The sequence below is a fragment of the Salmo salar genome, chromosome 09, assembly GCF_965601325.2.
Source record: "Salmo salar chromosome 09, fSalSal1, whole genome shotgun sequence".
Taxonomy (NCBI): domain Eukaryota; kingdom Metazoa; phylum Chordata; class Actinopteri; order Salmoniformes; family Salmonidae; genus Salmo; species Salmo salar.
In genome coordinates, this window is record NC_138299.1 from 67,898,469 (window position 1) to 67,921,643 (window position 23,175).

General features: G+C 42.3%; 1 protein-coding gene across 1 annotated transcript in view; it reads left to right on the forward strand.

The window, feature by feature from the left end:
* LOC106611587 (leucine-rich repeat and immunoglobulin-like domain-containing nogo receptor-interacting protein 2) overlaps nucleotides 1–23,175 on the forward strand; it is a 470,887-nt gene that overhangs the window by 95,386 nt on the left and 352,326 nt on the right. Inside the window, exon 2 of the mRNA XM_014211957.3 lies at nucleotides 2,086–2,163. The gene's annotated coding sequence lies outside the window, so the exon portion shown is untranslated. The remainder of the gene's footprint in view (nucleotides 1–2,085; nucleotides 2,164–23,175) is intronic.

The window sequence follows — 23,175 nt, forward strand, 5'->3', positions numbered from 1 at the left end:
CTAGTGCGAGGAGCAGGAACAGGGCATACTGGACTGTGAGGTCGCACTGGAGATCTGGTGCATAGTCTTGTTACCCATCTTCCAGGCTGAATAACCAACCTAGCCCGGCACGGGTGGAGCGCAGGCACAGGACGAACTGATTCCTCCCAGCGCTCCGGAGACATAGTACGCAGCGCCGGCGCAGGATAACCTGGACCGAGACAGCGCACCGGAGATCAGATGCGCTGAGCTGGAACACTCCGCCCCGGCTCAATGCCCACTCTCGCCCGGCAGATGTTAGCAGCTAGGATGTAGCGCACCGGGCGCTCAACGCATACTGGGGACACCGTGCACTCTGCCGCATAACACGGTGCCTGACCAGTACTACGCTGCCTCCTGTAAGCACAGGAAGTTGGTTCAGAATTCCTTCCTGACTCAGGCCAACTTCTCGTGTGCCCCCCCCCCCAAAAAAAGATTTTGTTGGGGCTGCCTCTCGTGCCTGCTGCGCTCCCTTGCCTCATACCACCGCCTCTCAGCTTTTGCTGCCTCCAGTTCCTCTTTCGGGCGGCGATATTCCCCAGCTTGTCTCCATGGTCCCTTTCCGTACAGAATTTCCTCCCAAGTCCACGAATCCTGAACCCTCTGCTCCTTGTTCCCACGCTGCTTGGCCCTCTTATGGTGGGTAGATCTGTAACGGTCTTCGTCGTCCTCGGATGAAGGGGAAGAGAAATCAGACCAAAATGCAGCGTGGTAAGTGGTTGTCATTTTAATGTACAACTGAACACTAAAGCAACAAGCAAAACAAAAGAACAACCAAACAGTTCCGTCAGGTGCAAAACACTAAACAGAAAATATCTACCCACAAAACCCAAAGGAAAAACAGGCTGCCTAAGTATGACTCCCAATCAGCAACAACGATATACAGCTGTTCCTGATTGAGAGCCATACCCGGCCGAAACAAAGAAATCCCAAACATAGAAACACGGACATAGAATGCCCACCCAAATCACACCCTGACCAAACCTAAATAGAGACATAAAAAGGCTCTCTCAGGTCAGAGCCTGACAAATAAGGCTGTAACGTAACAAAATGTGGAAAAAGTCAAGGGGTCTGATCACTTTCCAAATGTAGTGTATGCTTTGATTGAAACAAAATACAAGAAAGGCTAATGGTGTTAAACTATGTGCACTAATTTGCTCACGAAACAGTAATTCATGAAGATCGATCAAAATTCATAGGCTATTTCCATGAAACTGATTGAGATCAATCAAATGATTGACATGCAGATGCAGTTTCACCGGTAAAACATGAATCATTATAATTCCCTATTGACAGTGATGGCCTATTTTGAAATTATGTATGCCTAATTTGGTGTTTGAGGGTATTAAAAATATCAAACTTTCTTGAGACAATATGTGTGGGCATAGGCAGATGTTGCAATTGGAGGATGCATTTGATGCCTATTCTATACAGGGCTCTCCAATCCTGTTCCTGGAGAGCTACCATCCTGTAGGTTTTCATTCCAACCTTAATCTAGTGAACCTTATTTCTAATAATTAACTGGTTTAAAAGATGAATCAGATTAGATACAACTGGGGTTGGAGTGAAACCCTACAGGGTGGTAGCGCTCTAGGAAAGGGTTGGAGAGCTCTGTAATGATAGGCTGTTCAATAGGCTACATCTGTCGGTACAAACTTTGATTGAGGAAACTATGATGTCAATAAAAAAAAATAGCTGTACTACACCACTGGTGGAACCAACAGTATCTAATTTTTGGTTTGAAATCAATCTCTTTTAAACCTCCTAAATGAACTGGTTTGTTTCATACTAATGCTGCTATTTAGTTCACTTCATTGCAAACTCTGCAGGAGGCTTCTCTTTACATTGTTCACATCACATTCTCTATCTTTTAAGAAATAATGGTTTTCGAGAGAAGTTGCTAGCTAGTGGCTAGACACTATTGGAAAGCTGTTGGATGACTTAGTGACCATTGGGCTAACAGGCTAAATCTCTGTGAAGCTCTGCGTCCAAAATCTTAACCATTAACGATATCCTGATGCTAACTCTGCCCTTCTCTCTCTCTCTCTCTCTCTCTCTGCCTTTCAGACTGACTGTTCCATGGCCCCTCATCTTCTCTCTTCTTAGCCGGAAAAGAACCATGTAGTCTGAACATGTTCTGATATGGTAAGTTGCTACAGATTGTCAGTGTAATGTAGGCCGAAATTGAAGGGCTAAAGCGGCAAGAATTCATGCTAGGATGACGTATTACATATTTTGATAGCCACATGTTTTCCCTGACTATTCATCCTTAGCTTCATGACCCCACAAAAAAAAGAAAAGTTAAATCATAGACGCTGTACATTATTGGCCACAGCCACTAAATATTATTTTAAACAGAGAAAAAATATATATTTTTCACTTGGTAGCACCGATTAAGGGGGAGGACGCGTGATATAGTCAAAGTTGATTAAAAGCAACTTCAATCAGTTTTGGAACTGTGACATGGAGAAAAGTATCACTGCCTTCCCTGTTTGAGCTCAGTCTGGATCAGTCTGTCTGATCTGGGCTTGGTACTTAAACACAGACACATCACACAGGAAGAAAAGGGAAAAAGCAGTGGGTGGCTTTACAAAATCTGCATGTGTGTTCTTCACAGATTCAAATACTATTACATGTATATGCATTCTAACAGCGGAAGCACTTAAAAAAAATAACACAGCCTTGACATCCACATGTCAAATTCGCATTATCAAGAGATCAGATGAACACAAATTAAACTTGGGCTTTAAAAGACTGAAATGCAATGTACAGTAGAGCCCGCAATCCAATGAATTTGAGAGACTGAACTACAATGCAGAGACTGAAATGCAATGCATTTGAGGTACTGAAATGCAATGCATCTCTTTAAAGCCATCGAGCTCTATCAATCTGGTGATGCAGATGCATAGACCCGAGGGACCGAAGGTTATCAATTTGTATACAACACACAAAATAAAGCACAAATGCAATGGCATGCATCATGTTATGTTTGTTACCATATACAGCCATTGATGATTTTCATGATTTGAAAGAAGAGGTCATCAACATAAAGGTTTCAAATGTTTTCATATGATTATCACTGACAGTTCTAGCATTACTATGTTTTCAATGTCAATTGTCAGTATAAATGATTTGATTGTAGCAATACGGGTTACATCAATGACACATATAACAAATAATATCAGATATGATCAGTGTTTCCCGGGAAAATAGCACACAGTGGATTTGTCATTCTACTGCAGTAGTCTTAAAACCGAGGCAGAATAATTCATTGCTGGAGGGCTTAAGCATCAGGACACAGCGGTGGCTCTAGGTGAATAGGGCCCCAGGGTCCTTTTTCTTTTTTTTTTACTCAAACCCAATACAAATCCTCCCGTTATGTGCAACAAGATAACAGCTGACCGGAGGCCTGTGCCAATCAGCCTGCCCAATCCCACCCATTCTATGTTCCCAAATTGTAATGGGAATGGTAGGACATTGCACATTGGAACAGAGACACTGGCACAGCACACAGCCAATTATTTCTGTAGCCAGAGCTAAACTCTTTCTTGTTCTCTGTTTATATTGGTGTCGAAGAGTAAGAAAGCCACTGATTATACAATAATAATACTGTTTTCTTTACACGGATGACTGCATTATGCAGGGGTGTTTTTACATTAGGCACAGGCAACTAAACCTAGAATAATAAACCAGTTGGTGCTCTGAAGCACTGTTTTAATTGGATTGCTCTACCTCCCTATAAAATAGGAAAAATAACTCTGCAAAGAGAGTTTGTCACAAAACTGAATGCCCTGAATCACTGTTACATTCTCAATGCTATAAATCCATCGATGACAGTAAAAATGACTTACATGCACCAACAGTAATTCTTGTTTACTTATTTTCTGTGTTTTTTTTAAAGATATTTGTAGTCATATGAAGTTTGCTTTCTGAAATAAAAATGGATGTGCCCTGTAAAAGATTAATTAATGAAGCCATCTTTGACAAAAATAGGAGCTTGGGTCTCCTTTGATGAACTCAATGGCAAATACATATTTTTGGAGGAAAACCCAATGTTTCCTCTGATAAAATTCTACAACAATAATCCACTCTGTTGTTTGGAATATAACAGTGTCTGGTTTGCTTTGGGGGAACAACTATATATTAAGACAACCGCAATACTTGAAAGTATACTATACCTATGGAGTATGCATATCCTAAAACCTAACAGATATTTATCTACCACAGTAAACTGCTAATCACATATTTGTACATCTTCCTTCATCATCCGTTGTTATTTTAGAGCTCTCGCTCATCTTTTTTCTTTTGTGATGGAATGTGGTAAGGCGACGGCAACACTATTGGTAATCAGCAGCCGTACTCCTGTTTGAAAACAAGATAAAGCCTTTGAGAAGACCATTGAATACGGCAATAATCTCAAAAGGACGGACGGCTCTACCTCAGCTTAACCTCAACATTATAGCAAATGCTGCTGGGAAACCTCCCCCGTAATGCCCCTCTCTAGCATCCTCATCTTGTGGAGATGGAAGCTTGGAAGCTCTGGTAAAAAAGAAGCTTCTTATTACCTTAGAAGATCCTGAAAACCTCTACAGTTTTGTCTGAGCCTCTCTGAATCGAATAAGCAAATCTTTTTCATTTTACGTCAGATAAACGCAGCAAATAGCAGCTCACGCTATATACCAATGAGATGTTTTTTTTTTTACATTTTGCATAGCAATATTTAATGGGGTATTATTATATCACAGTCAGACAGCCTTGCCTATTATGAGTAATATGGTTATTAGAATATCATATTTGCTGCACTCTACAGTAGATAGTAATTTCTATTACTTTATACCTGTGTCTATTTACATGCAATATTACAGTAAATGCACATCTCCTGCCATCACAAGAAAGAAAACCATTGTTAATAATGTATTACATTTCTGTAGCACTTTTCATAGAATCTCAAAGTGCTTCAAGAGCAAAAGAACAAACAAGCAATATATCATGACAGGCCAACCAATAGAGGCCAAGTCTTTCAAATATGTTAATCTCACTTTTACAGTATGTCAGTAAACAATGCTACTAAATCCACTGCCTTTGGATTGTTTGCTTTCGGCTTATCGGGCTACCTAGTGTTGCCAGTTTTCTTGGTAGCATCGGTTATTCAATGTTTATTTGTTTCTCTGAGCAAATTAATGTCCACTGTCCACTATCAATGAATTAATCCTGACAATAGATTGCGGTGAGCCACTAAAGACACAAAATATAGAAACTGTCAAAAAGCTATTGAAATTCAAGTCGTGTACTGTTTGATTTAAACATCTATTATAATTCAGAAAATTAATATTGACTCAAGAGCAGGGCCATCTGGCTTGCCTTTTTTGTACCATCATCTTTGAAATGCAAGAGAAAGGCCATAATGTATTATCCAGCCCAGGCGGAATTTATATTTTGGCCACTAGATGGCAGCAGTTTTAGACTGATCCAATGAATCATTGCATTTATGTTCAAAATGTTGTATCAAGACTGCCCAAATGTGCCTAATTGGTTTATTAATACATTTCCAAGTTCATAACTGTGCACTCTCCTCAAACAATAGCATGGTATTATTTCACTGTAATAGCTACAGTAAATTCGACAGTGCAGTTAGATTAACAAGAATTAAAGCTTTCTGCCAATATCAGATATGTCTATATCTTGGGAAATGTTCTTGTTACTTACAACCTCATGCTAATTACATTAGCCTACATGAGCTCAACCAATAGTCAGGTATCTCAGTATAGCGCCTATCTCCAAACAGGAATCATATACAGTATAACAACTGTTGTCTGAATAGACATTGTTCAACTATTTACTGTTGGAAAAGTGACCCATTTGATTTAAATGAGTAGTCAGTACCATACATCTTTCCACATGCACGTATGGCCCAACCAGCTAGTTCAATGGGGCGGCAGGTAGCCTAGGTTGCTAGATTGAATCCCCCAGCTGACAAGGTAAAAATCTGTCGTTCTGCCCCTGAACAAGGCAGGCTGTCATTGTAAATAAGAATTTGTTATTAACTGACTTGCCTAGTTAAATAAAATAAATGGAGACAGATTTCATTGCGATTGAAGATAATGTGAAAGGTGATTGTTGAATACAAAGGGCAGCGTGTTCCCTTATGGTTCTGTTCACTAGAAAGTGGACTGGAGAAAAACCTTGTATTTGCTTTTGGTATAGACTCCAAAGCAATGAACAAATGGTAAGGCTACAGGAGAAGTCTAGAGCCAATTTTTCTTCTTATACCAAACACTATGGGCTAAATGTTAAACGCAGGGTGCAGCAGGAGGAATAGGTTGCAAATGGAGCACTCTGAGGACAACAAGTAGGTGACAAATTCTTTGTGACAGTCGGAACATTTGAACCACACACAAACACACACACTAGCACACATGACTTTTTATGTATTTTACATTTGTGTGACTGTCCTTGTCTATAAGTGTATCAGTGTTTTGCAACTTGGCATGTTTTTTATTTTTTTGTGGACTCCAGGAAGAGTAGCTGAGGCTTCTTCAAAAGCTAATGGGGATCAAATAAACACATTGTAGAAGAAAAACTATAAAAGAATCATGCACTACATCAATGGAGGAAGAAAAATGCCCTTTTAGCGAAAACCCTTCATTATGAATTCAGTATACATCAGGTCGTAATTTACATTGAACGTTGAGAAAAAAGGGGGAAAAAGTCCACCCGATTGTATGTTTCACCATGGATTTTTCAGGCCACTGTTTTCTCCACCCAATTAGGGAACATTACCTGGAGCGGTTCCCACATGAATGTTTGAAGAGCGGGGGCCTTCCACTACTACATTAGAGGCCCCCCCCCCCCCCCCCCCCCCCATCTCCCTACAACACATGTGCACTAACACTACACCACCTGCATTTAGGAGACGGAGAAGGAAAAAACATGCGGTGTTAATCTCTGGCGTTTTTCTAATTGCCCACTAATTACCCAGTCAAAACCTAGCGTCTCCAATACGTTCACCAGAGGGCATATTTTAGGTCAGTCATCATTCATGGAGTAACAGTATGTGGTTATCAATCATTAAAACATTGTTTTGCTAATCTTACACTAATGCTCATCAATCATGTTTTCCCCCAAGAAAAGAATGTGCAGAAAACGAAGGTGAAGGGCATTGATTGGTCTCAAGGCCCAGAGCCAAGGGTCTATCCATCTGTGTTTTCCTTCTGTTTTCTCCTCAACCCTAACGTCATCAGGCAACATATTAATAATGAAATCATTTTTGCCACTAACATGTTTTCCTCTCTCTCTATCCTCTCCAATTTTCAAGAGCATGCTCATCAAACAAAGGTTTTCCTCTCCATTTCTGAATTCTTTAGACTCACATTCAAAACTACAGTATACACCTTGTAGCTGTAGTGCTTCCTTATAACTATGATGAGTCATTAAAAGAAGGAAGTTCAGACTGGTGTTTTTCCTCAACAACCTGAACTGTGACTGTTCCACATGTGCTGATCACAGCAAAAATGTTAACAGTCCTTATTGAAATTCAGGAGTAAACCCCACATATAGCCCAGCTAGCCAGGCTCTGAGATAAAAACATATTGCGCTTAAAGTATCTTTGTCCTCATGAGAGTAAACAATTTATTTTCCTTTTGTGAATGATTGGCAATTTTAATAGCATGACTGTCCTTCTCTTTTACTGGATGTATAATTTTGGCACTTCCTGTGCTCGACTCCGACAGTCAGACAATGACTCTTCTCAGCTCTTGTAATTGAACAGGAGTTATTTTTCCTCTCTCTCTTTTCCTTCTCTGTTAGGTGATACAAGGGACAAAGTGACACTTTCCGCAATTTAACCCCGTAGAGTCGATGTCCACACCCCCACGGAAATGTGAATTAGCATAAAAATAAATCAAAATACGCCATTTTAAGCTAGATATATATATTTTTTGCACTGGATGCATCTCAATCCACAGCATCCGCAGATGTCATCTGCGGGGAAAGTTGACAGCTAGTGTGACGTTTGTCAGACCATGAGGCATCCCGAAAATCTCTTCTCACAAAATTGTCAGTAGTGTCCAAACGGTTTGGCCTACAAACTATTATGACCCCCTCTATGGACTACGTATATGTTGATTGTTTTGGTCTAGGATGCCCACAGGCCTCACACGACTTGTCTGACGGTCCCCTGGTACCAGTTGAGTGCCAAAAATAAGGGGTTAAATACACAACAACAAAAAATCCTGATGTTTTGTATATATCTCTCATATATAGGACAGACACATCCTTAATTTTTTGTGTGGAACTATCTGTTGTTCCATTTAGTCAATATGTTATTCATTGCATTTGCATGTGCTAAAAGCAGTAAGGCCAAATAAACATTTTCATCCAATTTTTTCCCATATTTTTTTTATACTTCAAGGGGTCTTAAAATTCCAAATCAAATAACAAAGTGATCCTTCGTATGACCTTCTTAATTGCCTTCGCATATTGGCCAGTAAATAAAACAAAATGTCACCCCCACCATTTTCACACACTCTACATGCCAAAAAACAATTGTTGAATTACTGTAAATGTAGTCTTAGGTAGGATCATTAACATAATATCCGTTTGATCCAATGATCCAGGTCTTTGCCATCTTTAAGCCTTGGGGTATTCTTCCATATCCCTGATAGTTTAATGAAATTCATTATTTGCCTAAGCAGTCGCATCACCTAGTCTCCCGTTAGTGACTAACTTGCTGATTGAACTGTAATGCTTTATTAACTAGGTGTGTGCCTTAATTAATTCCTTAATTACATGGCTCCCACAGACTCAAGGGCAAGATCCCCACCCTACACACCTCGCCAGATGGGGAAGTGGTGTCATTTCGCTGTGTCCCTATTCTTCAGCTTCCCTAGGCTGCAGACTGTCTTTGAAGGGGGTTCATTGTTCTATCCCGGTATGTTATTGGTCCTGACTGAGCCAAATAAACAGATGGGATCCTCCGTCGTCTGCTGAAAATCATACGGCAGAATGCCGAAACACATTAAATAGGTGCCGATTACACTCCCTGATTTGAAAACATAAATAGGGTCAATGAGGTTGGTTGTCATAGCAGTGTGGCATCTCCAGTAGAGCATTCTAAAAATGAAGAAGTGAAAGAGAGGAGAGAGTGAGGTGCCACAGAGTGAGTGAGTTGTGTAACTTGGCCCCATCCATTATGTAACAAAAGGACTCCTAGCTCCGTTCTTCAGCAAAGGCTGATTAAGCCCAGGTCTATGGCATGAGGAGGGACTTAAAAAGGCTGTTTTCTAGAGGGCTGGGCTAATCAATATTGACAAGTGTTCCTCAAAGAGAGTAGGAGTGATTCATGTTTCAAAGTGATTAAATTGCCCATGCTACACAGCTCCGCTCTTCTCTGTTTGAAGAGAACCCTTTGACTAGAATGTCTCACTGAAGTCTCTCCCTCAAAAGATGAACTTGTGTTGTTGTCCCCGGCTGAATTTGTTATCTTCTCTCTGCCGCTGTAGTGCATCAAGATGAATTGTCCAGTGTAGAAGGTAGATGTTGTGATAATAAAGCGTTTCTTTTATATATTTTGTGCGAACATTGCGATTTGTACTTAGGCTTTCAATAAAGAGAGAGGCCTTAAATTTTACTTAGAGACAGGTTAATACTGCCTAGGGCACAGGCAAAGTGCTAACAATAAGATTAAGACAGCCGGCCCTGAGTTCTAATCTTCAGGAAGAATCAAGCTTTTTATCAAAGTGGATTTACTGTTTTGCTAGTGTGAAGCTTCTGTGTATTCTGGTAAAAGCTCCTCTACTATAGGAGGCAAATGAAATGAAAAACTCAAAGCCCCACTGTGCTACCAAAGTGGATAATAACTACTGAGGGTTCAGACACAGGTGGGAGAACACTGACAGAAAATGACACAATTGCAGCCCTAAATGAGGTACCAACATAATTACCATTGGAGTTCTGGTAGCCCTCTTTTTTTTCCCGGGAAAAGTCAGTTCTTTAATGACAATATTTCAATGCCCTATGATCTCTTCCAAAGCATACACCAACCAGACTGATCACAGCTAAGCATCATGTGTTAAAGTCCCCACTTTACCTAGATAAAATAACAAAAATGTTTTAGGGACAATTGTTATTCATGTAGTCAGACAGCACATAGACCACTTATGAGCCTTCACTCCACCAGGATAAAATGTAATGGTCTAAAGGGGTACATTTATGGAGCATTGTATGTAACAATCAGATTGTAAAGGATCTCAAAATAACCCATGTTGAAGCCATCAGTATAGTGTTGCTACAGGAAATAGAACGTTGGGAGCTTCAAGTAGTTCATAAAATGGACAACATACACTTGTTTCATACCTGTTCCATTTTCCCATCTGAACTCAATGACTTTGATTGGTGTGCTCTGTCATCTCACCTTAAACCTTCCATCCTATCGAGTAGCCCAGATGTCCTAAAATGGACATTGTACACCTGTTCCATTTCATACTGTACCTGTTCAATTTACTCATGTGAACTCAATGTCTTTTCTTGGTTTGCTCCATCTCAACATACACGACCATCACTCCCCTGGCTGCATCCCATATCATTTGCTTTTTAAAGGAGCATAACTGCAGGGCTGAGGTGCTGCATGGGTGGATCTCCCGGAAAACTGACAGTCAGCAGCATGGTGCCATGGGTGGCACACAGCTGCAAAGTGAACGTGAATACATTAAATGGGAAAAGATATGTATCCACAGGTTTGACTTTATTCTTGTTCATCTCATGTCTGTCTATCTCACTCTATACCTTCTCTTTATCCCCCACTCTCTTCTCTCGCTTCCCTCCCCCTTCTTTCTAACCTCTCCCCTCTCCCCCTCTCTCTCTCCCGCTCTTTCTCTCTCTCCCTCACCCTCCTCCTTCTCCCTCTCCCTCTACATTTTATCTCCGTACTTCTCCCTCCCGCCACCTCCTCTTATCTCTCTCTCTCCCTTTCCCTCATCTCTCCCTCCTATATCTCCCCCATCCCTCCTTCACCCTCTCCCTGTTTCTCTACCCATCCCTCACTCTCCCCTTTCTCTCTCTCTCTCTCTCTCTCTCTCTCACTCCTATCCACTCCATTCTCTCCCTCCTTCTATCATGCATCCCCCTCCTCACATCTCTATCTCTCCCTCCTCTCTCTCTCCTTCCTTTCTCCCACCTCTGTCTGTCTGTTGACTCCCTGCCCTCTCTCTCCCCTCTCCCCTTCCCGCACTATCATCTTGTCCATTGACTGCAATGTATTGAGATTAACGTCAACCCTGTGATGCTCATCTTTTCCCATTAAAAGCAATGCATTGACAGAAATGTAAACCCTGTGACACTCATCTTTTCCCATTGACTACGAGGTACTGAGAAAAACTTCAACCCTGTGAGACAATTTCTTTCCCATTGACTGCAATGTACTGAGAAAAACATAAACCTTGTGACACTCATCTTTTGTCATTGAATGCAATGTACTGAGAAAAACGTCAGCTACTCTGACAGCTTATCTTTTTTTGCGAAAACGGGCCAGGATGACATTTCATGTTCATAATTTGCTGAAGATATAACAAAATGGAGACGTAAACACCTGATGGCACCTTCTGACAAATCAATCACCTGAGATATTGCATCAGACGCAGAGAGAGTTGAGGATTGCAGGAAGGCTAATGTCACACACTGCGGCATGCTAAGTTCTCTGTGACAGTGCATTGTTCAATTGACCAAATATCACCACTCGCATCAATTTATTTATCTGATTTAGTCCAGACTGAGTAGTTTAACCTTTGGCTCCTAGCATTTTTATACTGCATAAATTCCAGTTACCGAGGCACAAACACTAAATGGGAAATTGATAATTGTGGCCCATCTGTCATGAGTAATCAATGAAACTTTTATCTTAGACTCATTCAGCTATCCCTCTCTCTCTCTCTCTCTCTCTCTCTTGCCAGTCGATTTGTATTCCTTGTACACTTATCTTTTTGTTGCTGCCAAGCCAATAAAGGGGATTTGACTGCGAGTGTCACGTCCTGACCAGTAAAAGGGGTTATTTGTCATTATAGTTGGTCAGGGCGTGGCAGGGGGGTGTTTGTTTTGTGTGTTTGGGTATTTTGGGATTAGGTTCTAGTTTTTCTATTTCTATGTTTAAATCTAGCTTTTCTATATCTATGTGAGTTTTGGCAATGACCTCCAATTAGAGGCAGCTGGTGGAGGTTGCCTCTAATTGGAGGCCATATTTAGTTGTGTTTGTTTTCACTTGTGTTTGTGGGTGGTTGTTTCTAGTATAGTCTGTGCACCTTACTGGACTGTTTTCGTCGTTTGTTTTGTTTAAGTGTTTTTCCTTTAATAAAAATAAGAAGATGAGCACTTTACCCGCTGCGTTTTGGTCCAATCCTTATGACGCCCATGACAGAACCACCCACCAAAGAAGGACCAAGCAGCGGAGGAAGGAGCAGCAGGAGAGCTATTTGGAGTCATGGACATGGGAGGAGATCATCGATGGCAAGGGCCCATGGAGCCAGGCTGGGGAATACCAGCACCCGAAGGAGGAGCTGGAGGAAGCAAAGAGGGAACGACGGAGGTATGAGGCATTATATCCTCCATTTCAGGAGGTGAGGAGGCAGCCCCCAAATTTATTTTTTTGGGGGGGGGGCATAAGGGGAGATTAGCTAAGTCAGGGTGAGCCCTGACCTAAGTTCCCGGGCGTACAGGAGAGAGCCGTGGAGCAAAAAAGGAGCCAGTCAAGGAATCAAGTGAGGAGCTTAACGCGAGATTCCGGAGAAAGGGCACGAAGGAGCACCTGTGCTTACTACGGGGAGCGACGGATCAAGCAAGCACCATGTTATGCGGAGATACGCACAGTGTCGCTAGTGCGCAGCTACAGCCCGGTGCGCTTGGTGAAAGCTCCTCACAGGTGTCATGCTAGAGCCAGCGTCGAGCCAGGATCGGGGATGCAAGTTGCAAGCATCAGACCACCGGTGAGGGTCCAGGGCCCAGTGTATCCTGTTCCTGCTCCTCACAATAGCCCTGTGGTGTGTGTTACTAGTCTGGCGCCTCCAAAGCCAGCCCCACGCATCAGGCCTCCAGTGCGCCAGCCCAGTCCAGTACGTCCTGTTCCTGCTCCCCGCACTAGCCTTGAGGTGCGTGTTACTAGTCTGGCGCCTCCTAAGCCAGCCCCATGCATCAGGCCTTCAGTGCGCTTTCCCAGTCCAGAGCTTCTGGCGACAGTTCCCCGTCCAGAGCTTCCGGAGACAGTTCCCCATCCAGAGCTTCCGGCGATAGTTCCCCGTGCAGAGCTTCCTGTGACAGTTCCCCGTCCAGAGCTTCCGGCGACAGTCCGGAGCCTGCAGAGACGGTCTACAGTCCGGAGCCTGCAGAGACGGTCTACAGTCCGGAGCCTGCAGAGACGGCCTACAGTCCGGAGCCTGCAGAGACGGCCTACAGTCCAGAGCCTGCAGAGTCGCTCCTCAGCCCTGAGCCTCCAGCAACGCTCCTCAGCCCTGAGCCTCCAGCGAGGCTCCTCAGCCCTGAGCCTCCAGTGACGCTCCTCAGCCCTGAGCCTCCAGTGACGCTCCTCAGCCCTGAGCCTCCAGCGACGCTCCTCAGCCCTGAGCCTCCAGCGACGCTCCTCAGCCCTGAGCCTCCAGCGACGCTCCTCAGCCCTGAGCCTCCAGCGACGCTCCTCAGCCCTGAGCCTCCAGCGATGCACCTCAGCCCGAGGCCTCCAGCGACACCTCTCAGCCCAGAGCCTTCAGCGGTGGTCTGCAACCCAGAGCCTTCAGCGGTGGTCTGCAACCCAGAGCCTTCAGCGGTGGTCTGCAACCCAGAGCCTTCAGCGGTGGTCTACAGCCCTGAGCCTTCAGCGGGGGTGGGCAGGTTAAAGTGGGGACTAAGCCCGGAGCCAGAGCCACCTCCGTAGTTGGAGGATTGGGGGGGGTGTAGCATGGGAGCCGTCGTTGATGGTAGCCACCCTCCCTTCCCTCCCTTCCCTCCCTTTAAGTTTGGGGTTGTTTTGTGGGGTTTTTGTTTAAGGTGCATTCGAGGTCTGCACCTTTGGGGGGGTACTGTCATGTCTTGACCAGTAAAAGGGGTTATTTGTCATTATAGTTGGTCAGGGCATGGCAGGGGGGTGTTTGTTTTGTGTGTTTGGGTATTTTGGGTTTAGGTTCTAGTTTTCTTATTTCTATGTTTAAATTTAGCTTTTCTATTTCTATGTGTGTTTTGGCAATGACCTCCAATTAGAGGCAGCTGGTGGATGTTGTCTCTAATTGGAGGCCATATTTAGTTGTGTTTGTTTTCACTTGTGTTTGTGGGTGGTTGTTTCTAGTATAGTCTGTGCACCTTACTGGACTGTTTTCGTCATTTGTTTTGTTTAAGTGTTTTTCCTTTAATAAAATAAGAAGATGAGCACTTTACCCGCTGCGTTTTGGTCCCCCTTCAATGACGCTTATGACAGCGAGGGCTGCGCACCCTGATGTTTGATTGACAGGTCAATGTTCCAGGAGAGATGCTGGGAAATGATCTGAATATTTAACATTATAAAAACGAATTCTACTCCTTGTGTACTCTCCAGAATATATCCAGCTGAGGACAGAGGGAATGGAAAAAAATTGTGTTGAAAAGTATTGTTAAATATTTTTTGGTAAAGCTCATCAGAAGTTTGACGCGTAAACCTTAGTAATTGTAACGAGGAGATTAGACTTTGTTCTTGACTTTTTGTCGGTGGCCTTTGATGACATTATTGAAAGGATGCTAATCGACAGTCAAGGTAATCCTTCAAACATTCACTTCAGCGACGATGAGCCTTCATGCTAATGTCATGTTTCTTTTAGAATAGCTGAATCCCATGTATTGACTGAGCCCCATACAATGGGTGTTCAGCAATGGAGAGAGAGATCATTCTATGAACTGTGGTGCATCGAGTTCAGCAGCTTAAATAAGACATATGGCCATCTCAGTCAGCTGTCTAACTCCTCAGTCCTTAGAAGCCATTTCTCTGTGTCTCATTTCCCACAGTATTGATGTATTTAAGTGAGCTGCCCAACAGCCTGAGGGGACTGGATGTTTTATAGATCGCTTGCAGGGTGTCGGAAGTCAAGACACACCTCACAAGTGGAACTCAAGCATTGGCCTTGCTCCTAGCTACTCAATGAATAGTGATGTCTCAATAGACGTTGTCGTTTTTTTGTGCGAAGAAGGACACTTTTGACACCTTCTTTCCAATGAGAAAGAAAGTTAGAAGTTTTCTCATCTTCAGCTGTAAACCACTTAGACAGGTTGTTTTCAAACGATCGATCTCTTGGTTGTCACATTGAATGTGAGTAATTGTCTCAGACGGAAAATCAACCGAAGTATATTAAGACATATTGTCTCGACTTTGAATTAAGAAGGTGTAGGAAATATAATTCACTAAGCAATAATATTATAAAGTACAGTGCCCTATGAGTCACGTCCTGACCAGTAAAGGGGTTATTTGTTATTGTAGTTTGGTCAGGACGTGGCAGAGGGTGTTTGTTTAGAGTGTTTTCGGGGTTTGTTGGGCTATGTTCTTATGTAAGAGAGGTGTTTGTTTTATGTGTTTTGGGGTTTGTGGTTAATGTTCTATGTTAGTATATTTCTATGTTCGTTCTAGTCTTTCTATTTCTATGTTTAGTTAATGGGGTTGACCTTCAGTTGGAAGCAGCTGCTCCTCGTTGCTTCTAATTGAAGGTCCTAGTTAAGAGGGGTGTGTTTTCTATGGGATTTTGTGGGTAGTTGTTCCTTGTTTAGTGTTTGTTGCACATGACAGGACTGTTTCGTTTTGTTCTTTTTTGGTATACGTATTTGGTTGTTTCTCCTTCTTCAAAATAAAAAGAAGATAAGTATACATATTCCCGCTGCGTTTTGGTCCAATCCTTATGACAACCGTGACACTATGGAAAGTATTCAGACCCCTTGACTTTTCCACATTTTGTTATGTTACAGCCTTATTCTAAAATGGATTACATAAATACAAATCCTCAGCAATCTACACACAATACCCCATAATGACAAAGTGAAAACAGATTTTTAGACATTATTGCCAATGTATTAAATACAAAAAAAACTGAAATACCATATTTACATAGGTATTCAGACACTTTGTTATGAGACTCAAAATTGAGCTTAGGTGCATCCTGTTTCCATTGATCATCCTTGAGATGTTTCTACAACTTGATTGGAGTCCACCTGTGGTAAATTCAATTGATTGGACATGATTTGGAAAGGCACACACCTGTCTATATAAGGTTGACAGTGTATGTCAGAGCAAAAACCAAACCATGAGGTCAAAGCAATTGTCCGTTGAGTTCCGAGACAGGATTGTGTCGAGGCACAGATTCCAGCACATCTTCAGTCAAGTAAAAAAATGTATGCAGCATTGAAGGTCCCCAAGAACACAGTGGCCTCAATCATTCTTAACCTGTTAGGGCTAGGGGGCAGTATTGACACGGCTGGATAAAAAACGTACCCGATTTAATCTGCTTACTACTCCTGCCCAGTAACTAGAATATGCATATAATTATTGGCTTTGAATAGACAACACCCTAAAGTTTCTAAAACTGTTTGAATGGTGTCTGTGAGTATAACAGAACTCCTATGGCAGGCCAAAACCTGAGAAGATTTCAAGCAGGAAGTGGCCTGTCTGAGAAGTAGTGTTTCATCTTGGCTCTTTTTATTGAAGACTCAGGATCTGTGCAATAACGTGACACTTCCTACGTCTTCCATAGGGTCTCAGAGCCCGGGAAAACGTTGAACGATATCGAGGCAGGCTCTGGCTGAAACACTTTATCGCTTTTGGCAAGTGGCCACTCAGAGTACTATGGGCTTAGGCGCGTGCCCGCTTCGACCGAATGCTTTCTTTTCCTTTGTCTGTTTGTCTAAATGCAGATTCTCGGTCAGAATATTATCGCTTTTTTATGAGAAAAATGGCATAAAAATTGATTTTAAACAGCGGTTGACATGCTTCGAAGTACGGTAATGGAATATTTAGAATTATTTTGTCACGAATTGCGCCATGCTCGTCACCCTTATTTAGCCTTTAGGATAGTGTCTAGAACGCACGAACAAAACACCGCTGTTTGGATATAACGATGGATTATTTTGGACCAAACCAACATTTGTTATTGAAGGAGAAGTCCTGGGAGTGCATTCTGACGAAGACAACAAAGGTAATAACATTTTTCTTATAGTAAATCTGACTTTGATGAGTGCTAAACCTGCTGGGTGTCTAAATAGCTAGCCCTGTGATGCCGGGCTATCTACTGAGAATATTGCAAAATGTGCTTTCACCGAAAAGCTATTTTAAAATCGGACATATTGAGTGCATAGAGGAGTTCTGTATCTATAATTCTTAAAATAATGGTTATGCTTTTTGTGAACGTTTATCATGAGTAATTTAGTAAATTCACCGGCAGTGTTCGGTGGGAATGCTAGTCACATGCTAGTCACATGCTAATGTAAAAAGCTGGTTTTTGATATAAATATGAACTTGATTGAACAAAACATGCATGTATTGTATAACATAATGTCCTAGGGTTGTCATTTGATGAAGATCATCAAAGGTTAGTGCTACATTTAGCTGTGGTTTGGGTTTATGTGACAATATATGCTAGCTTGAAAAATGGGTGTCTGATTATTTCTGGCTCGGTACTCTGCTGACATAATCTAATGTTTTGCTTTCGTTGTAAAGCCTTTTTGAAATCGGACAGTGTGGTTAGATTAACGAGAGTCTTATCTTTAAAATGGTGTAAAATAGTCATATTTTTTAAAAATTGAAGTAATATCTAAGGTATTTGAATAACGCGCCACAGGATTCAACTGGCTGTTGAGTAGGTGGGACGCAAGCGTCCCACCTAGCCCATAGAGGTTTAATGGAAGATGTTTGGAACCACCAACACTCTTCCTAGAGCTGGCCCCCCGTCCAATTTACATTAAGTTGCAAGCTCCTGGGTAAGTACATTGTAATCAAACTAACTGAAAATGACCGGTATTTAATGACAGTGTGTGCCTTGTTTCAATTGTTGTTGCAAGGTTCAAGCCTATTTATCATCCCGGCTATTAGATGTGGATTCGATGGTAGTGGCAACTTGTAGTACAAAAGCTTAGTCACCTCCTGTACTCAATGTTCACCCATGACTGCGTGGCTGCGCACGACTCCAACATCATCAATTGTTCCAATTGTGTAGGACTGATCACAGACAATGATGAAGCAGCCTATAAGGAGAAAATCAAAGACCTGGAAGTGTTGTGCCAGGACAATATCCTCTCCCTCAAAGTCAGCAATACAAAGGAGCTGATCATGGACCATAGTGGACTGATTGTGCTTCTACATCTGCATTGCTTGCTGTTTGGGTTTTTAGGCTGGGTTTCTGTATAGTACTTTGTGACGTCAGCTGATGTAAAACGGGCTTTATAAATACAGTGCATTCGGTAAGTATTCAGACTCCTAGTTTTTTTCACTCATCAATCTACACACAATATCCCATAATGACAAAGCAAAAAGGGTTTTTTTTAACATTTTTGCAAATTCATAAAAAGAAAATATATATACACTGCTCAAAAAAATAAAGGGAACACTTAACCTCTCTAGGGGAGGTGGCACCAAATCGTCCCACCTACGTAACCGCCAGTGTACTCCAGTGGCGCGTTATTCAAAAACCTCAAAAATGCTAAAACTTCAATTTTTCAAACATATGACTATTTTACACCATTTTAAAGACAAGACTCTCGTTAATCTAACCACACTAACCGATTTCAAAAAGGCTTTACAACGAAAGCAAAACATTAGATTATGTCAGCAGAGTACCGAGCCAGAAATAATCAGACACCCATTTTTCAAGCTAGCATATAATGTCACATAAACCCAAACCACAGCTAAATGCAGCACTAACCTTTGATGATCTTCATCAGATGACAACCCTAGGACATTATGTTATACAATACATGCATGTTTTGTTCAATCAAGTTCATATTTATATCAAAAACCAGCTTTTTACATTAGCATGTGACTAGCATTCCCACCGAACACTGCCAGGGGAATTTACAAAATTACTCACGATAAACGTTCACAAAAAGCATAACAATTATTTTAAGAATTATAGATACAGAACTCCTCTATGCACTCGATATGTCCGATTTTTAAAATAGCTTTTCGGTGAAAGCACATTTTACAATATTCTCAGTAGATAGCCCGGCATCACAGGGCTAGCTATTTAGACACCCAGCAAGTTTAGCACTCACCAAAGTCAGATTTACTGTAACAAATTGTTATTACCTTTGCTGTCTTCGTCAGAATGCACTCCCAGGACTTCTACTTCAATAACAAATGTTGGTTTGGTTCAAAATAATCCATAGTTATATCCAAACAGCAGCGTTTTGTTCGTGCATTCAAGACACTATCCGAAAGGGTAAAAAAGGGTGACGAGCATGGCGCAATTCGTGACAAAAAAAAATCTAAATATTCCATTAGCGTACTTCGAAGCATGTCAACCGCTGTTTAAAATCAATTTTTATGCCATTTCTCTCATAAAAAAGCGATAATATTCCGACCGGGAATCTGCGTTTAGGTAAACAGACGAAAGAAAATAAAGCACGGGGTCGACTCGAGCACGCGCTTAAGCCCATAGTACTCTGATCGGCCACTTGCCAAAAGCGATAATGTGTTTCAGCCAGAGGCTGCCTCGATATCGTTCCGCTTTTTCCCGGGCTCTGAGAGCCTATGGGAGCCGTAGGAAGTGTCACGTTAGAGCAAAGATCCTCAGTCTTCAATAAAAAGAGCCAAGATGAAACACAACTTGTCAGACAGGTCACTTCCTGCATGGAATCTTCTCAGGTTTTGGCCTGCCATTTGAGTTCTGTTATACTCACAGACACCATTCAAACAGTTTTAGAAACTTTAGGGTGTTTTCTATCCAAAGCCAATAATTATATGCATATTCTAGTTACTGGGCAGGAGTAGTAACCAGATTAAATCGGGTACGTTTTTTATCCGGCAGTGTCAATACTGCCCCCTAGCCCTAACAGTTTAAACAACACAATGTAACTCCAAGTCAATCACACTTCTGTGAAATCAAACTGTCCACTTAGGAAGCAACACTGATTGACAATAAATGTCACATGCTGTTATGCAAATGGAATAGACAACAGGTGGAAATTATAGGCAATTAGCAAGACACCCCCAATAAAGGAGTTGTTATGCAGGTGGGGACCACAGACCACTTCTCAGTTCCTATGCTTCCTGGCTGATGTTTTGGTCACTGGTGAATGCTGGCGGTGCTTTCACTCTAGTGGTAGCATGAGAGGGAGTCTACAACCCACACAAGTGGCTCAGGTAGTGCAGCTCATCCAGGATGGCACATCAATGCGAGCTGTGGCAAGAAGGTTTGCTGTGTCTGTCAGCGTAGTGTCCAGAGCATGGAGGCGCTACCAGGAGACAGGCCAGTACATCAGGAGATGCGGAGGAGGCCGTAGGAGGGCAACAACCCAGCAGCAGGACCGCTACCTACGCCTTTGTGCAAGGAGGAGCAGGAGGAGCACTGCCAGAGCCCTGCAAAATGACCTCCAGCAGGCCACAAATGTGCATGTGTCTGCTCAAACTGTCAGAAACAGACTCCATGAGGGTGGTATGAGGGCCCGACGTCCACAGGTAGGGGTTGTGCTTACAGCCCAACACCGTGCAGGACGTTTGGCATTTGCCAGAGAACACCAAGATTGGCAAATTCGCCACTGGCACCCTGTGCTCTTCACAGATGAAAGCAGGTTCACACTGAGCACATGTGACAGACGTGACAGAGTCTGGAGACGCCGTGGGGAATGTTCTGCTGCCTGCAACATCCTCCAGCATGACCGGTTTGGCGGTGGGTCAGTCATGGTGTGGGGTGGCATTTCTTTGGGGGGCCGCACAGCCCTCCATGTGCTCGCCAGATGTAGCCTGACTGAGTAAAGGGTCTGAATACTTATGTAAATGTGATATATATATATATATATATATATATACTGCTCAAAAAAATAAAGGTAACACTAAAATAACACATCCTAGATCTGAATGAATTAAATAATCTTATTAAATACTTTTTTCTTTACATATGTGCTGACAACAAAATCACACAAAAAGAATCAATGGAAATCCAATTTATCAACCCATGGAGGTCTGGATTTGGAGTCACACTCAAAATTAAAGTGGAAAACCACACTACAGGCTGATCCAACTTTGATGTAATGTCCTTAAAATAAGTCAAAATGAGGCTCAGTAGTGTGTGTGGCCTCCACGTGCCTGTATGACCTCCCTACAACGCCTGGGCATGCTCCTGATGAGGTGGCGGATGGTCTCCTGAGGGATCTCCTCCCAGACCTGGACTAAAGCATCCGCCAACTCCTGGACAGTCTGTGGTGCAATGTGGCGTTGGTGAATGGAGCGAGACATGATGTCCCAGATGTGCTCAATTGGATTCAGGTCTGGGGAACAGGCGGGCCAGTCCATAGCATCAATGCCTTCCTCTTGCAGGAACTGCTGACACACTCCAGCCACATGAGGTCTAGCATTATCTTGCATTAGGAGGAACCCAGGGCCAACCACACCAGCATATGGTCTCACAAGGGGTCTGAGGATCTCATCTCGGTACCTAATGGCAGTACTTTGTTGAAGCACCTTTGGCAGCGATTACAGCCTTGAGTATTCTTGGTTATGACTCTTTAAGTTTCTCCCATTCTTCACTGCAGATCCTCTCAAGCTCTGTCAAGTTGGATGGGGAGCGTTGCTGCACAGCGATTTTTCAGGTCTCTCCAGAGATGTTCAATCGGGTTCAAGTCGAGGCTCTGGCTGGGCCACTCAAGGACATTCAGAGACTTGTCCCCGAAGCCACTCCTGTGTTGTCTTGGCTGTGTACTTAGGGTCATTGTCTTGTTGGAAGGTGAACCTTCCTCTAGGAAGAGTCTGGGTGGTTCCAAACTTCCATTTAGCAATGATGGAGGCCACTCTGTTCTTGGGACCTTCAATGCTGCAGAAATGTTTTGGTACCCTTCCCCATATCTGTGCCTCAACTCGTCTCGGAGCTCTACGGACAATTCCTTTGACATCATGGCTTGGTTTTTGGCCTGACATGCACTGTCAACTGTGGGACCTTTATATAGACAGGTGTGTGCCTTTCTAAATTATGTCCAATCAATTGAATTTACCACAGATGACCTCCAATCAAGTTGTAGAAACATCTCAAGGATGATCAATGGAAACAGGATGCACCTGAGCTCAATTTTCGAGTCTCATAGCAAAGTGTCTGAATACTTATGTAATTAAGGAGTCATTTCTAAAATTAGCAAAAAATGTAAAAAAATAAAATAAAAAAAAGAACTATTTTCCCTTTGTCATTACGGGGTATTGTGTGTAAATTGTTGAGATTTTTTTTTTTATTTAATTCATTTTAGAATAAGGCTGTAACGTAGCAAAATGTGTGGAAAATGACAAGTTGTAACGGTCGTTGTAGTGAATGGACCAAGGCTCAGCGGGTTGAGTGCTCATATTTAACTTTTAATGTGAACACTTAATAAACAAACAACAAAAACAAACGGACGACAAACAGTCTTGCAGGCAACACACAGCTATGCAAAGAACAACCTCCCACAAATCCCATGACAAACACATTCCTATTTATAGGACCTTCAATCAGAGGCAACGATAGACAGCTGCCTCCAATTGAAGGCCCCAACCCCAATTACCAAAACATAGAAAACACTAGACAGAACATAGAAATACACTAACATAGAACAATAACAAAAACCCCGGAATACATAAACCAAACACCCCTCTACATACACACACACCCCGAACCATATAAAAGAAATACCCCCTGCCATGTCCTGACCAAACTATAATAACAAATAACCCCTTTACTGGTCAGGACGTGACACAAGTACTGTAAGTAAGCATTTATTTCTCTATTAGTCCAGATCTGTTGTTTCCGAAGCATGTGACATATACAATTTGATTTAATTAGTTAAATGTAAGAAGGTCATATTATGGTTTGAGTTATTAACATGGTATTTCACAGGTGACTTTCAAATGTGTAATTTATTTATTTATTTTATTTCACCTTTATTTAACCAGGTAGGCAAGTTGAGAACAAGTTCTCATTTACAATTGCAACCTGGCCA